General features: G+C 35.3%; 1 protein-coding gene across 5 annotated transcripts in view; it reads right to left on the bottom strand.

The window, feature by feature from the left end:
- Positions 1-16,323, bottom strand: part of ZFYVE9 (zinc finger FYVE-type containing 9) — a 187,430-nt gene that overhangs the window by 102,701 nt on the left and 68,406 nt on the right. The gene's annotated exons all lie outside the window — the stretch shown is intronic.

Here is a 16,323-nt window from a genome sequence, read left to right as displayed (position 1 = left end):
GTCGGGTTCAATCCCTGGTCAGGGAACTAGATCTCACATGCATGTTGCAACTAAGAGTTCGCATGCCACAACTAAGGAGCCCAACTGCTGCAACTAAGACCCAGCGCAACCAAATTTAAAAAAAAAAAATGGTGTTGGGAAAACTAGATATCCACATTCAAAAGAATCAAAGAATGAAACTAGACTCTTACCTTACACCATATACAAAAATTAACTGAAATGGATCAAACACCTAAATGTAAGTGCTAAAACTATAAAACTCTTAGAAAAAACATAGGGAAAATGCTTCATGACATTTGACCTGCCAATGCTTTCTTAGATGTGACATGAAAAGCACAGATAACAAAAGAAAAAACAGGTAAGTTGAACTTCATCAAGATTTAAAACTTTGGTGCATCAAAGGGCATTCCTGACAGAGTGAAAAAGCAACTCATGGAATGGGAGAAAGTATTTGCAAATCAAGATATCTGATAGGAATCTGATACCCAGAATATATAATGAACTCTACCACTCAGTAACAAAAATCAATACTTTATAAAGAAACACAGTCAACTTTCCATAAAGATATAATTAAAATAATAAGTTACCATTTAGGGATAACACACTATATACAGTGGTAGGTAACATTTATTACTTCTAATACTCATAATTCATTCATTCAACAGATCTTTATTATATGTAATTGTGCAACTTAAGTGTTTTCACCTTTATTTTACAGATGATGAAAGTGCCTTGTGCCCAAGATCATGAAGAAGCTAATAAATGGCTGTGAAGTATTCTGAACCTAGGTTTGTTTAGAAATATTGATCTCTTCTGCTCATTACAATGCTCTTAACACCACAGTTCAACCCACTTTCAGTCTGAGAAATTACTACCTCTCTGCTTCCCAAGGAGTATAGCCAATGGCTATGTTTTAACACCAGAGGACAAAAAAAAAACCTTGAGAAAATAGATCTCTGAAGTTATAAGCCAACAGATTATCTTAATGTAATTAAGGGTCTTATAAAGACCTTATAATTCAGGGTCTTATAAAGGTTATTCTGTATTCACCACCAAAATTCCCAAATGCTAAACAAAACTTACTGTAATGCCAGTTATTCAAAAGTAAATTGCAACTAATTTAATATATAACTTTATTTAAAATAACAAATTGCTATCTAATAAAATACAAATCAGATATTTTTCACCCTTCTTTTTGAATTAAGTATAAAATTTGCTTTGAAAACATGGTATAAATACAGATGTTCCTCTCAGAAATGCTAAGAAAATAACATAAAAATCGCCATAAAACCTAACACGTTTTTAATTTTTATCCTCTCCACTACATCTATGGGGAAAAAGCATGAGTTATACAGCCAAAAAAACCTTGGTTGGTTCATAGTATCTCAGTTTCTTCAACTGTAAAATAAGGATAATATCACCTTTTACAAAGGTTTACTAGAAAGAGTAAACTAGATAATAAACAAATTACAGAGTATGTACTAAATAAATGTTAGCTCCCTTCTGATTCTCTTTTAGCTGGCTGCCCAGGAACTCTGTGGTCATAGTCCCGGTGTTGCTAGAGAAGTGGCCCTAGTACTACAGACCTCAATTTCATCACTCTCTTATTCTGTTTGTTCCTAAAACCATTGCATATTGCTTTGGAGTGTGGACTCTGGAAGTCAAAGAATCTGAGTTTGATTCCTAACTCTAGTTATTGGCTGTGTGATTTTTGAACAAGTTAATCATTTTAGACCTATTGTCAAATGTGGATTATAACACTACCTACCTCATAAGGAGTTACATATATTAAATAGGATAATATAAGCAGCTTTTAGAAAAGTGTCTAGCACATGATAAACACTCAATAAATATCACCTATCTCATTCTCCTTGCCGCCACTAGCACCACCGTCACCATCTATCTGCTTCCAACTGCAAAGCATCTGCAGCTTTGTAATTGTTTTGTTACTTATTTCATATACTTAAGCTTTGTCATCTATAGAAACGTGAACAGTATGTTTTAATAGAGTGGCCATTTTTCTACCTTTTTTTGCATCTCTTTGGTTAAAACCAGAACACTAAGCAATAAATAATTCTCACTGAATGAATCAATGAGTAAACAAATAAACGGAAATGGATGAACAGATGGCAACACAGATTGGCCCTATAGGACTTTTCTTGTTTCTCCATTCAAAAGTGCTTGTATTGCTAAGATAATGTAACAAGCTCAAAATGTCTCCAAAGAAAAATACTGACCCTATCCCATGAAGTCAGGACTGGACTAGTATAAACTGGCTGAAAGTTTGATACAAAGTCTTACAGGGCTATGAAAATTTCAATTTTCTACTAGGCTTTACTGTCCCACTCCAACGTAACTAATTCTCTTTTCTGAAACCTTCATCACCTATCCCTATTTCACCTTCTCTCAATGTTTATATTTCCTATATGAAGTATAAGCCAAGGATATAGAAATTCCTTAATGCTCTCACCACTAAATACAAAAATCTACCTCTGTCTTTCCCCACCTTTCTTCCCCTTGTTGAAAACCTAACCCTCAACAGATGAATAGATCCCATCCTTTTGACCTTCTCAAAAATTTTTCTCTTCCTTTGATCAATCCCCTTTTTCTCCTAAAACAACTTGCCTAGAGGATCATTCATGATTTTATATAAATAAAGTAGTATCTCCCATCTTTAAAAATTTCACCCATAATCACCATCTTCATTTAATAATTGCCCCAATTTTTTCTGTTCTCCCTTAGTAAAACTTGAAAAGGACATCTCAATCTCCTCACTTCTTTTTCCATTTTCAACCCATTCTGGCTTCTGTATGCACAGCTCAACCAAGACTGCTTTTATCAATGACCCTGATGTAGTCAAGTCCAATGGTCCCTTTCCTGTCCACATCTTACTGACCCTCATCAGCATTTGGTATAGGTGATAATCCCTATCCTTTGACAAACTACATTTTTCTTTTGACTTCCGAGACAACACATTTTCTTGGTTTTCTGCCTGTCTCTCTGGCCACTCCTTCTCAGTCACTTGTACTGGGTCCTCCTTCTCCACTTGACCTCAGTGGCTCAGCCCTGGGCCCTTTCTCTTTCCTCTGTACACTCTTCCCTAGGTGAGCTCATCCATTCCCATGGCTTCTCTCTGGACTCCTACATGAGCTGCAAAGGCCAACATGATCTATTCCCTGATCTCCTCTCCAAGCTCTTTTTATGTGACTTCTCTTACTTGCTATACTTTAACCACACTGTATTCCTTTCAGTTTCTTGAATAGGTGCTTTCCTACCTCAGAGACTGTGTCCATGATGTTTATTCTTCCCGAAGCATTTTTCTCTCTGTTCTTTGCATGGCTGACTCCTCAAATTTCATGTATCACCTAAAATTTTGTCACTTCTCAGAGGACTTTCCAGACCTTCCTCCCCTTCTCCGTTTTTAATATTATCCCTCCTTGTTAATTTCCTTCATATCCCTTATCACAATTTATAATTCTGTTTGTTTGCTTTTGGTTATTTCCACTAATCTTTACATGAGGGTAGGGATCATAATGTCATTAGTATAAACTCAGCATCCAGCACAGTGACAGACAAATAACAAGCACTCAGTGTTTGTTGAATAAATTAATGATCTGGGATTCATATATTTGTTCATTAACAAACATTTATTGAGCACTGTGCTAGATGCTGGGGATACAAAGAGAAATCATAATCACAAGATTTTTACAGACCAATGGGGGAGAAGGACAAAGACAATACTGTATGATAAGCGTTATGACATGGATGAGACTGATTTTTAGCCAACACAGCCTTTTGAAGGGTGTGAATGGAAAATATTTTCTAGCTTCATTAGAACTCAAGATTAATCCAAAATGTTGATCCTGTTTTACCATGCCAGAACGGTTAAACTCATAATATCAATGATAAGACAGGATAAACAGGTTTTCAGGCAGAGTATGAGGGAAACTGAATTACCATGCAATATTCTATTTAAAGCATCTGTTTCTTACTCTCCCATCTATTGTTTCCCATCAATAGGTAAGTAAATAGAAAATTACAAAAATAAGCTTGTTTTGGTTTGAATCTATCTTTAATAGGAAAAACATATATGACTAACTTAAAATATTTTCCAAAGTCCTTACATCCCCTATATTCTGTATTTGATGCCATCATCCAAAGTCTCAAAGTGTTGTATAAAAAGATGTTCTGCTGCATTAAGAGATAGTATTCATTTATTTATCCAACTAATATTTAGTAAACATCTATTATGTGCTAAAGCTGTGGATACAGTAGCAATCGAGGCAGAAAAGATCCTTACCCTCTTGGAGCTTTAGACTCAAAATAATAAACATGAAAATACATAAACAGAAAAATTAAAAATTCACTAGATCATTTCTAGAATTGATAATCAAGAAACAGCTAAATAATTCTACTGAAATACATTATAAGTGTATAGTTTAATACTCATAGATACTTGTGAAAGAATTTAAAGTGGATATGTCTAAGAAAATGAAAGTATCTGCAAAACAAATACCTGATAAAGAACTTGAATCAAAATATAAAAAAGAACTTTTAAAATTCAACAATAAGAAAACAAACAACCCAATTAAAAGATGGGCAAAAGATCTGAATAGACACTTCACCAAAGAAGATACACAGATGGCAAATAAGCATATGAAAAGATGTTCATTATCATATGTCATTAGGGAGTTGTAAATTAAAACAAAAATGAGAGGGGACTTCCCTGGTGGTCCAGTGGCTAAGACTCACGCTCCCAATACAGGGGGCCCAGGTTCAATCCCTGGTCAGGGATCTAGATTCCACATGGCACAACTAAGAGTTCTCATGCTGCACCTAAAGATCCTGCATGCCACAATAAAGATCCTGCATGCCGCAACTAAGATCCGGGACCGCCAAATAAATAAATAAATAAGTAAATATTTTTTTTTAAATGAGAAACTACACCTATTAAAATGTCTAAAATCTGGGAATTCCCTGGCGGTCCAGTGGTTAGGACTCCTTGCTCTCACTGCTGAGGGCACAGGTTCAATCCCTGGTAGGGGAACTAACATCCCACAAGCCACATGGCATGGCCAAATAAATAAATAAATAAAATAAAATGTCTAAAGTCCAAAACTGACAAGACCAAATTCTGGTGAGGATGTAGAACAGCAAGAATTCTCATTCATTGCTGATGGGAATGCAAAAGTGGTACAGCCACTCTGGAAGATAGTTTGGCAGTTTCTTACAAAGAGAAACACAGGCTTACCATACTCTCTGGTAATCACACTCCTACATATTTACACAAACGAAAAACTTACATCCACTCAAAAACCTGCACACGAATATTTATAACAGCTTTACTTATAATTGCCAAAAACGGAAATTAACCAAGATGTCTTTCAATAGCTGAATGAATAAACAAACTTGTGGTATACCCATACAATGGACACAATTCAGCAATTTCAAAAAATGAGGTATCATGTCACAAAAAGACATGGAGGCTCCTTGACACTGGTTTTAGCAATGACCAAAAAAAGCAAAAATAAACAAGTGGGACTACATCAAACTACAAACCTTCTACACAGTAAAGGCCATCAACAAAAAGGCAACATATGGAAAGGGAGAAAATATTTGAAAGTCATATATCTGATAAGGGGTTAATATCCAAAATGTACAAAGAATTTACACAACTCAATAGGAAGAAAACAAACAATCTAATTTAAAAATGGGCAGAAGACATGAATAGACATTTCTCCAAGAAGATATATTAATGTCCAACAGGTATGTGAAAAGGTGCTCAATGTCACTAATCATCAGGGAAATGCAAATCAAAACCACAATGAGATATCAATTCATACCGGTCAGAGTGGTTATTATCAAAAAGGCAACAAATAACAAATGTTGGCAAGGATGTGAAGAAAAGAGAACCCTTGCACACTGTTGGTGGGAATGAAAATTGATGCAGCTGCTACAGAAAACAGTATAGAGGTTGCTCAAAAAAATTAAAAGTAGAACTACCATATGACCCAGAAATTCCACTTCTAGGTATTTATACAAAGAAAACAAAATTGCTAACTCAAATAGATACCTGCACCATCATGTTCACTGCAGCATTATTCACAATAGCCAATATATGGAAACAACCCAGGTGTCCATCAATAGATAAATGGATAAAGAAATTCTGGTATGTATTTATGTATGTATGTGTACACACACACACACACACACACAATGGACTATTAGCCACAAAAAAGAATAAAATCTTGACATTTGCAACAACATGGATGCAACTTGAGGGCATTACGTTAGTGAAATAAGTCAGACAGAGAAAGACAAATACCAGACAAGCTCACTTATATGTGGAACCTAAAAACTACCAAATCAAAACAAAACAACAAATAATGAGCTCACTGAATCAGAGAACAGATTGGTGGTAGTTGCCAGAGGTGGGGTGAGGATGTATGTGAAACAGATGAAGGTGCTCAAAAGACACAGATTTGCAGTTATAAAATATATAAGTCATAGGGTGTAGTGCGTGCCATCCTAACTATAGTTAATAATACTGTATTGCATATTTGAAAGTTGCTAAGAGAGTAAATCTTAAAAGTTCTCATCATAAGAAAATTTTGTAACTATGTATGGTACAGATGATAACTGGACTTAATGGTGATCATTTCCCAGTATATACAATATATACAAATATCAAATCATTATGTCATACACCTGAAACTAATATAATGTTATATGTAAATTATACTCAATTTTTAAAAAAGACAGGGAAGAATCTTAAATGTATATTTCTAAGTCAAAGATGCCAGTTTGAAAGCCAACATAATGTATGATACTAACTATAAGACATTCTGGAAAAGCCAAAACTACAGAGCCAGTGAAAAGATCAGTAATTTCCACGGTTCAGAGAAAGTAAGGGAGAAATACATAAGTGGGGGACCCAAGGGACTTTTAGGGTGGTATAACTATTCTATATGATACTGTAATAGGATAGATAATATGCATTTATCAAACCCATAGAACTGTACAACACAAAGAGTAAACTCTAACAAAAACTATAGCATGTATTTCTTTTATAAGACTTTTGTTAATAACAATGTATCAATATTGGTTCATCAATTTCAATAATGTACCACACTAGTGCAAGATGTTAATAATGGGGTCCACTGGGGGGGGCGGGGGTATATATACTTTCTGCTCAATTTTTCTGCTGTAAAAAATAGTCAATTCAATAAGGAAACAGTAGTCTTAAATGACACATTAGACCACTTGGACTTAATAGATATCTATAGGACATTCCATCTAAAAAAACCAGAATACATATTCTTTTCAAGTGCACATGGAACGTTCTCCAGGATAGATCATATGCTAGGCCACAAAACAAGTCTCAACAAATTTAAGAAGATAGAAATTATATCAAGCATTTTTCCAACCATAACGGTATGAAACTAGAAATCAGCTACAGGAAAAAAAATGGGGAAAACACAAACACGTGGAGACTAAACAAGATGTTCCTAAAAAAACAATGGGTCAATGAAGAAATCAAAGAGAAAATCAGAAAATACCTTGAGGCAAATGAAAATGGAAACACAACTTTCCAAAAATCTATGGGATGCAGCAAAAGCAGTTAAAGGAGGCAAGTTTATAGTGATACAGGCCTACCTCAAGAAACAAGAAAACTCTCAAATAAAAACCTAAACTACCAACTAAAGGAATTAGAAAAAGAAGAACAAAGCCCAGAGTCAGTAGAAAACAGAAAATAATAAAGGCCAGAGTGGATTTAAATAAAACAGAAATTAAAAAGAAAAAACAAAAAACAGGAAAGACCAATGAAACCAAGTGCTGTTTTTTTAAAAACGATAAACCAAATTGATAAACCAATAGTCCCACTTATCAAGAAAATAAGAGACAGGACCCAAATAAACAAAATAAGAAATGAAAGAGGACAAATAACAACTGATGTCACAGAGATACAAAAAATCATAAGAGAATATTATGAACAGTCATATGCCAATAAATTGGACAACCTAGAAAAAATGGACAAACTTCCAGAAACATATAACCTTCCAAGAATGAATCAGGAAGAAAGAGACAATCTGAACAGACCAATCACTAGTAGTGAAACTGAATTTTTGATTAAAAAAAAAAAAAACAAAACTCCCAGCAAACAAAAGTCCAGGACCAGACAGCTTCATAGGAGAATTCTACCAAACATATAAAAAAGAGCTAACTACTTCTCAGACTACTCTAGGGAATCCCCTGGTGGTCCATCGAACGGGGCACGGGTTCAATTCCTGGTTGGAGAACTAAGATCCCACAAACCGTGTGGAGTGGCCAAAAAAGAGAAAAAGAAAAAGAAAGACACAAACAAACTATTCTAAAAAAACTGAAGAGCAGGGAACACTTCCAAATTTATTCTACGAAGCCACCATTACCCTGATACCAAAGCCAGACAAAAACACTACAAAAAAAAAAGAGAGAAAATTACAGGCCAATATCTCTGATGAATGTAGATGCAAAAATCCTCAACAAAATATTAGCAAACAGAGTTCAACAATATATAAAAAGGATCATACAGCATGATCAAGTGGGATTTATTCCAGGGATGAAAGATGGTTCAATATCCGCAAACCAATCAATGTGATACACCACATTAACAAAAGGATAAAATCACATGATCATCTCAATAGATGGAGAAAAAGCATTTGACAAAATTCAACAGCCATTCATGATAAAAAAAAAGAAAAAACTCTCATCAAAGTTGGTATAGAGGGAACATATCTTAACATAATAAAGGCCATTTATGACAAACCCATAGCTAACACCATATTCAATGGTGAAAAGCTGAAAGCTTTTTTTCTAAAATCAGGAACAAGACAAAGGATGCCCACTCTCAATCACTTCTATTTAACACAGTATTGGAAGTCCTAGCCAGAGCAATCATACAAGAATAAGAAATAAAAGGTATCCAAATTGGAAAGGAAGAAGTAAAACTGTCATTATTTGCAGATGACATGACACTACATATAGAAAAACCCTAAAGTCTTCTCTGAAAAACTATTAGAATAAGTGAATTCAGTAAAGTTGCAGTATACAAGGTTAATGCACAGAAATCTGTTGCTTTTCTATAAACTAATAATGAACCACCAGAAAGAGAAAGCAAGAAAATAATCTCGTTTAAAACTGCATCAAAAAGAATAAAATACCTAGGACTAACTTAACCAAGGAGGTGAAAGACTGAAAACCATAGAACACGGATGAAGGAAACTGAAGATGATACAAAGAAATGGAAAGATATCCCATGTTCGTGGATTAGAAGAAGTAATATTGTTAAAATCTGTACTATCCAAAGCAATCTACATATTTAATGCCATCCCTATCAAAATACCTATGACATTTTTCACAAAACTAGAACAAATAATCCTAAAACTAATATGGAACCACAAAAGACCCTGAGTTGCCAAGGCAATCTTGAAACAAAGAAAGCTGGGGTTAGCATGCTCCTTGACCTCAGACTATACTACAAAGCTACAGTCATCAAAATAGCACAGTACTGGCACAAAAAGACATATACAGATCAATGGAAAAAAACAGAGAGCCCAGAAATAAACCCATGCACTTATGGTCAATTAACCTATGACAAAGGAGGCAAGACTATACAATGGAGAAAAGACAGTCTCTTTAATAAGTGATGCTGGGATAACTGGACAGCTACATTTATTTTACAGAATAAAATTAGAACATTTTTTCATACCACCTACAAAAATAAACTTAAAATGGATTAAAGACCTAAATGTTAGACTGGAAACTATAAAACTCCAAGAAAACATAGAGAACATTCTTTGACACAAATCACAGCAATAGTTTTTTGGATCTGTCTTCTAAGCCAAAGGAAACAAAATCAAAAATATACAAATGGCATCTAATTAAACTTAAAAGCTTTTCTACAGCAAAGGAAACCATCAACAAAACAAAAAGACAACCTACAAAATGGGAGAAAACATTTGCAAATGATACGACCAGTAAGGGGTTAATATCCAAAATATATAAAGAGCTCAAACAATTCAATATCAAAAAAAAACATACAACCCAATTTAAAAATGGGCAGAACACATGAACATTTTTCCAAGGAAGACACACAGATGGCTAACAGGCACATGAAAAGATGCTCAACATCACTAATCCATCAGGAAAATGCAAAGCAAAACCGTAATGTGATATCATCACCTCACACCTGTCAGAATGGCTATCATCAAAAAGTCTATAAGTAACAATGTCAGCAAGGATTTGGAGAAAAGGGAGCCCTTGTACACTATTGGTGGGAATGTAAATTGGTGCAGCCACTATGGAAAACAGTATGGAGATTCCTCAAAAAATTAAGAATATAACTAACATATGATCCAGCTATCCCACTTCTGGTTATTTATCCAAAGAATATGAAAACAGTACTTGAAAAAGATATAGACACCTATGTTCATCATGGCATTATTTACAAGAGTCAAGATATGGAAACAACCTAAGTGTCCATCAACAGATGAATGGATAAAGAATATGTAGTGCGCGCACGTGCGCGCACACACACACACACACACACACAATGGAATATTACTCAGCCATTAAAATGAATGAAATTCTGCCATTTACAACAACATGGATGGACCTAGAGAGTATTATGTTTAGTGAAAAGAGTCAGACACAGAAAGACAAAACTCTATGTTATCACTCATATGTGGAATCTAAAAAATGAAACGAATTAATATGACAAAACAGAAACAGACTCACAGATATAGAGAACAAACTAGTGGTTACCACTGGGGAGAGGGAGGAGGGGAGGGGCAAGACAGGAGTAGAGGATTAAGAAGTACAAATTACAATGCATAAAATAAATAAGCTATAAGGATGTATTATACAGTACAGGGAAATACAGCCATTATTTATAATAACTTTAAATGGAATATAGGGAATTCCCTGGTGGACCAGTGGTTGTTAGGACTCTGTGCTTTCACTGCCAAGGGCATGGGTTCGATCCCTGGTCAGGGAACTAAGATCCTACAAGCCATGCAGTGCAGCCAAAAAAACCAGAGTATAATCTGTAAAAATATTGAATCACTATGTTGTACATCTGAAACTAACATAATACTGTAAATCAACTGTACTTTAACTTTAAAAAAAGACTATTAATTTCTTAAAGTAGGTACATCCAGGGAGCTGGACTAGGGACTAGGGATATGTAAAAGTAGGTAGAAGACTGCCATCTTTCAAGATATAAATATTACTTTGTTTAAAATAAAAGTAGTACCAGGCCTCTTCATCCCATCTAAAAATGTGTGTTTTATTTTCAATTTCAACAGTTATTTTTAACATGATATTTTAATTCTTTAAAGTATTTTTCACTTAAACTAAAAATACACTATAATGACATAAATATCAAAATATTATTAAATATATAGTTCTTTTATATACCTTTATAGACAAAATTACTCCTGACTACTGTGGAACAGTAATTCAAATTAAAAGCACAGAGTAAAATACTGACTGTAGTTTGCCATTTTATACATAAACATATATAATATTATATAAATTATATAAACCTATAAAATCTTTATGTTATATAAATATAAATTTATATAAAATATAACATTTTATAATTACATTTATAAATGTTCATTATATATTAAATACCTATAATCCCCAGTGTGTAGAGGAAGATGGCTTTCTAGAACTATATTAAAAATTAATCTAGATCAGTTTTCAATATGTCATTTTGACAATATACATGTCATCAAGCTATCTGTTTTAAACTAATGTGATGAAGATCATGTGTGCCTAAAAGGATTAGTACTATTGGAAATGAATCAAAAGGGAAAGAGTAACTGCAAAATAAAACCCACAGTATAGCCCACTTAAGTGGTACTGTGATAAATAGCATCCCAGTCGAACTGAGATGACTTCCAGAAAACATACTTTCAGCACAGCACATTTCAAAATGTTTAATGGCATATTCTTCCCACAAAGTGACCTTGGTTAATCAAGTATGTTTAACAATAACTTTACAGAGATAAATCAGTGCTAGCACAAACCTTTCCATTTCCTTTTCTTCCTTATTTAAACAGACGTTCAGAGCTGCAAGGAAACAGAGATAAAGTCTATGCAATCCCCTCCTTCTACAGCAGAGGAAACAGAAGCTGTTTCATACCCATTTCAGTGTTCTTTTCATACTACCTGTCCTACAGTTCTCTTCTCTGTTCTGTCTATTCAAATCACCATCTATTCAAACACAGTAAAAAAACTCATCTATTTTGAATTCTACTTTTAAAGTCAGTTAATGTGGAAAAATAGTAAGTAAACTGGAGTGGTATATATTACTGTCACTAAATCGCTCCTCATTCCAGGACTTGGCACCCATATTGTTCTTTTCCTAATTTGTAGTTCAAGACCTGATAGGTGAAGTAAAACCTAAAATCCTGCTACCTTTGCTAGATTCCCCCATCAAGTGATAGCACCAATCACTCAGCATTTTGTCTTCCTTTCAAATTCCCAATCCTTTACCACTGTCCAAAACTAATGTTCACCCAAAGACCATGACTTACATTTCTAGTAAGCAATCCAAATACAGATAAATTTTGTTGCTATGTCCAGTGTAGTAAAAGAGCAAAGGGCTTTGGAGTCAGAAAAATTTGTGTTAAAATCCATGCACTCTCATTTATAAGCTCTGAGAATTTAGGCAAGTTACCTAACCTTTCTGAGGCACATTTTTCTCCCCTGTAACTGTATCTCAGAGAATTGTGTTGTTAGACCAGATAAGCCTAGCATAAAGTGGAAGTGTTAAAAAAAATGTTACTCTCATCTTTCACACCATCCTAAACAAAGTTTCTACGTTGTATCAGTTCAAGTACTTTTACTTTAAAGGCTATTCTTATGTCTACTTCAGTAGATAGAAGAGAGTCATTAACCAGCTAGCATCTCGTAAGTAACAACCTGCCACATAAGTGACAGTAATGGATGAAGTGTGATAAAGCCTTGTGAATGACCAATAAAAGATAAAAAAAACTTTTTTTTCCTTTAAAAATTCTTCTCCACTTTCAAAAAACTCTTTCCTGTACTCTTAAACTCAAAAGCTTTTCTTAGGCCTTTGAAGTCAAATAATCAAATAAAAAGAGGTCAAAATATTCAGGGCAAATGGAACTTGACAGAGGATGAATACCCATATCCTGCTAGATTCAGTGATTTCTATAGGAAATTATTATGGATATATAATAACAGTGATCATCTGAACTTAGAGGGCACCTTTCTGGAAAGGAGTTCCCTGTACCTTTCTCTTTTCCTCTGGTCGCGCCACACGGCTTGCGGGATCTTAGTTCCCTGAACAGGAATTGAACCTGGGGCCACGGCAGTGAAAGGGCCGAGTGCTAACCACTGGATCACCAGGGAACTCCCCTCTGTACTCTCTCTATTCTGTAATTTATCACCTATCATACAGCCGAAGTAGAGATTATGCTGCTATATGGAACAATAATCTAAATTAATAATGTGTGAAGTCATAAAATAAAACTCACATTTGCTGAGCATTTTAGAGTATGACATAGTTTTCCAATTAACAATGAAGACAAGAATAGAATCCAGATGTCCTGATGTCCATTACAACAATATAGAAATAAACTGCAGTATTTTAACACTTTCATAAATTCAACATAATTATTTTATATTATTCTTAATGACATTATACCAAGATAAATGAATGTTGTAACAAGTATAATATCTACTACTCATCAAGACCTGGATATAGGCCCTATGCTTTGCTAAATAATTTCCCACAATTTTCTATTAACTCCTTCTATATTCAAGTGCATTTTTATCATGGCCCATTCTCCTGTAAGATGATTTCCCTTTCCCTACTGCTAATTCTCCACCTGTGCTCTGCTGTGATCCCATTTTCCTCACATACTTTAGAACTTTGATCCATAAATTATATCCACTTTCTTATATTTCCTCCTCCAAACAGTCACTTTTTTTTTTTTGGCCGCACTGCACGACATGCAGGATCTTAGTTCCCTGACCAGGGATGGAACCCACGTCCCCTGCAGTGGAAGTGCAGAGTCTTAACCACTGGACCGCCAGGGAAGTCCCAAATAGTCATTTTTTGTATCATGATTTTCCTGACTCCTCCTGCCATTCTGGGAAATATTAAGCTCTCATTTCTCAACATTCCTAAAGCATTGTGTTCATACTGCTATTATGAATGAGGAGAGATGCTAGGAAAAGCAGTATGTCTGAAGGAAAGAGTCCTAGCTTTAAAGGTGGCTCTAGTATTTTCAAGCTGTGTGACCTTGGGCATATTCCTTGACCTCTCTGAGCCTCTAATTCTTGATCTGTCAAATAGTAAAAAATTAACCACCCATTCTACAAGACAGTAATGGGTATTAAATGAGAATGAATATAAAGCACACATAACTGGCTCTTAATACACTGTATTATAAATTGTTGTGGGATGGTCTGTTTGTCTACTCAGATCAGTAGTTCACAATGATTTTTTTAGCATTTCTGAAAAACTACAGGAAATCCAGATACCCCTTTCCCCACACTGAAATCAGTGCCTCTGATTATAAACTCTATGAGGTCATACATTCCAATTTATGTATACTTGAATCTCCAGTACCTAGCCCAGAACCTTTCATATATTAGATGCTTAATATATGCTTGTTACAGTAAAGAGAATTTATTAGCTATAGATATTAAATAAAGAAATTGTCGGAAATAACTGGATAGTAGATATATTAGAATGGAACAAACTAAATTTCTTTTTTCAACAGTAAACATTATTTTACAAAATCACATTACTTGGGGTATTTTTCTAGCTAAATTCCAAGTATAATTTGATTAATTTACTATCTAGAAAAACTATACCTAAGTTTATAAGCCCCTTTCTTCTGAGGAGCTCAAGGATTTTTACAGACATTACCTCAACAATCCTTAGAACATCCCTGAGGAAAATGGAGATGGAAAAAGAAAAAAAGATGGAATATGAATCCATAATCCATATGAAACCATAAATGTATAAATTCTGCAAATTCCACTCAGCAAAAATTCCATGTAATTTTTCAGCTTATGCAATGGGGCATTTTGCCCCATTTTCTTTCTGAATCCACCTAAGTTACCTATTTAGTCATTACATCTGCTGGTCTGTATATGCTGGTCTGGAACAAAAGCATTTTTATTATTTACTTAAGCAAAATTTTGGGACTTCCCTGGTGGTCCAGTGATTAAGAATCCACCTTCCAATGCAGAGGATGCGGGTTCAATCCCTGGTCGGGGAACTAAGATCCCACATGCCGTGGGGCAACTAAGCCCGCGCGTCACAACTAGAGAGCCCGTGCGCCGCAGCTACTGAGCCTGCACACTCTGGAGCCCATGCACCAAAATGAGAGAGCCCGCACACCACAACTAGAGAGCCTGTGCACTCTGGAGCCCATGTGCCGCAACTACTGAGCCTGCATGCTCTGGAGCCCACGTGCCACAACGAGAGAGAAGCCTGCATGCCGCAACAAAGAGCCCACCCGCCACAACGAAAGATCCCGTGTGCCGCAACTAAGACCCGACACAGCCTAAATAAATAAATAGGAAGGAAATTTTAAAAAAACAAGCAAAAATTTCAGAAAGTGTTATACACAGTAAGCAAAACATAGAACAACAAAAAAATGATGACTCTAATCCCCTAACAGAAAACTGACTGTTCAGGCTACTGACCATAGGTTTACTTCAGACTGTGAAATATTTAGGAATTAGACACATTATTTTCTCCAAATTTTAATAATCAGAGACTAACAGCCCAGTTTCAGCTTTAACTACTTTCTGCTCCCCATCATTTGGTTCTTTTGTTCTAGGACCCTATAGTAGCCCTTTTTGAATGCCCACCCAGGAACCATTCTCCACCTTTTCCTTATTAAGAGAATCCCACTTTTGTTGAGGCAACACTGGGCTCAGCCCCAGGGGATGAATCATGATTGATCTTAGCCAATCCTGGCAATCCTGTTCCCTGTTGTCAGTCATTGGTCGAAATTGGACCTGTGGTCTAGAACTGGCCAATAAATTGAAAGAAGTTGCTGGGGATTCTTTCTTCCCTGATGAGAGGGCAGCAAGAGGAATAGGCTCTTTTGCCACCAACCAGTTTCTCTGCACTTGGGAAGTAGTCAGGTTGGACTTGATGCTTAAAGCTGTGCCACTATCTTGAGACCACGAGGGAAAGGCCAAGAGAACTTCAGTGATCCTGACTCTATACCCAGACATAACAGAGTCTCTATTTTCAGGCCTCTTGTTATATGAAATAAATGT

The sequence above is a fragment of the Balaenoptera musculus genome, chromosome 1, assembly GCF_009873245.2.
Source record: "Balaenoptera musculus isolate JJ_BM4_2016_0621 chromosome 1, mBalMus1.pri.v3, whole genome shotgun sequence".
Lineage (NCBI taxonomy): Eukaryota > Metazoa > Chordata > Mammalia > Artiodactyla > Balaenopteridae > Balaenoptera > Balaenoptera musculus.
The sequence above is the reverse complement of the archived record's forward strand: the minus strand, read 5'-3'. Positions and strand labels throughout refer to the sequence as shown.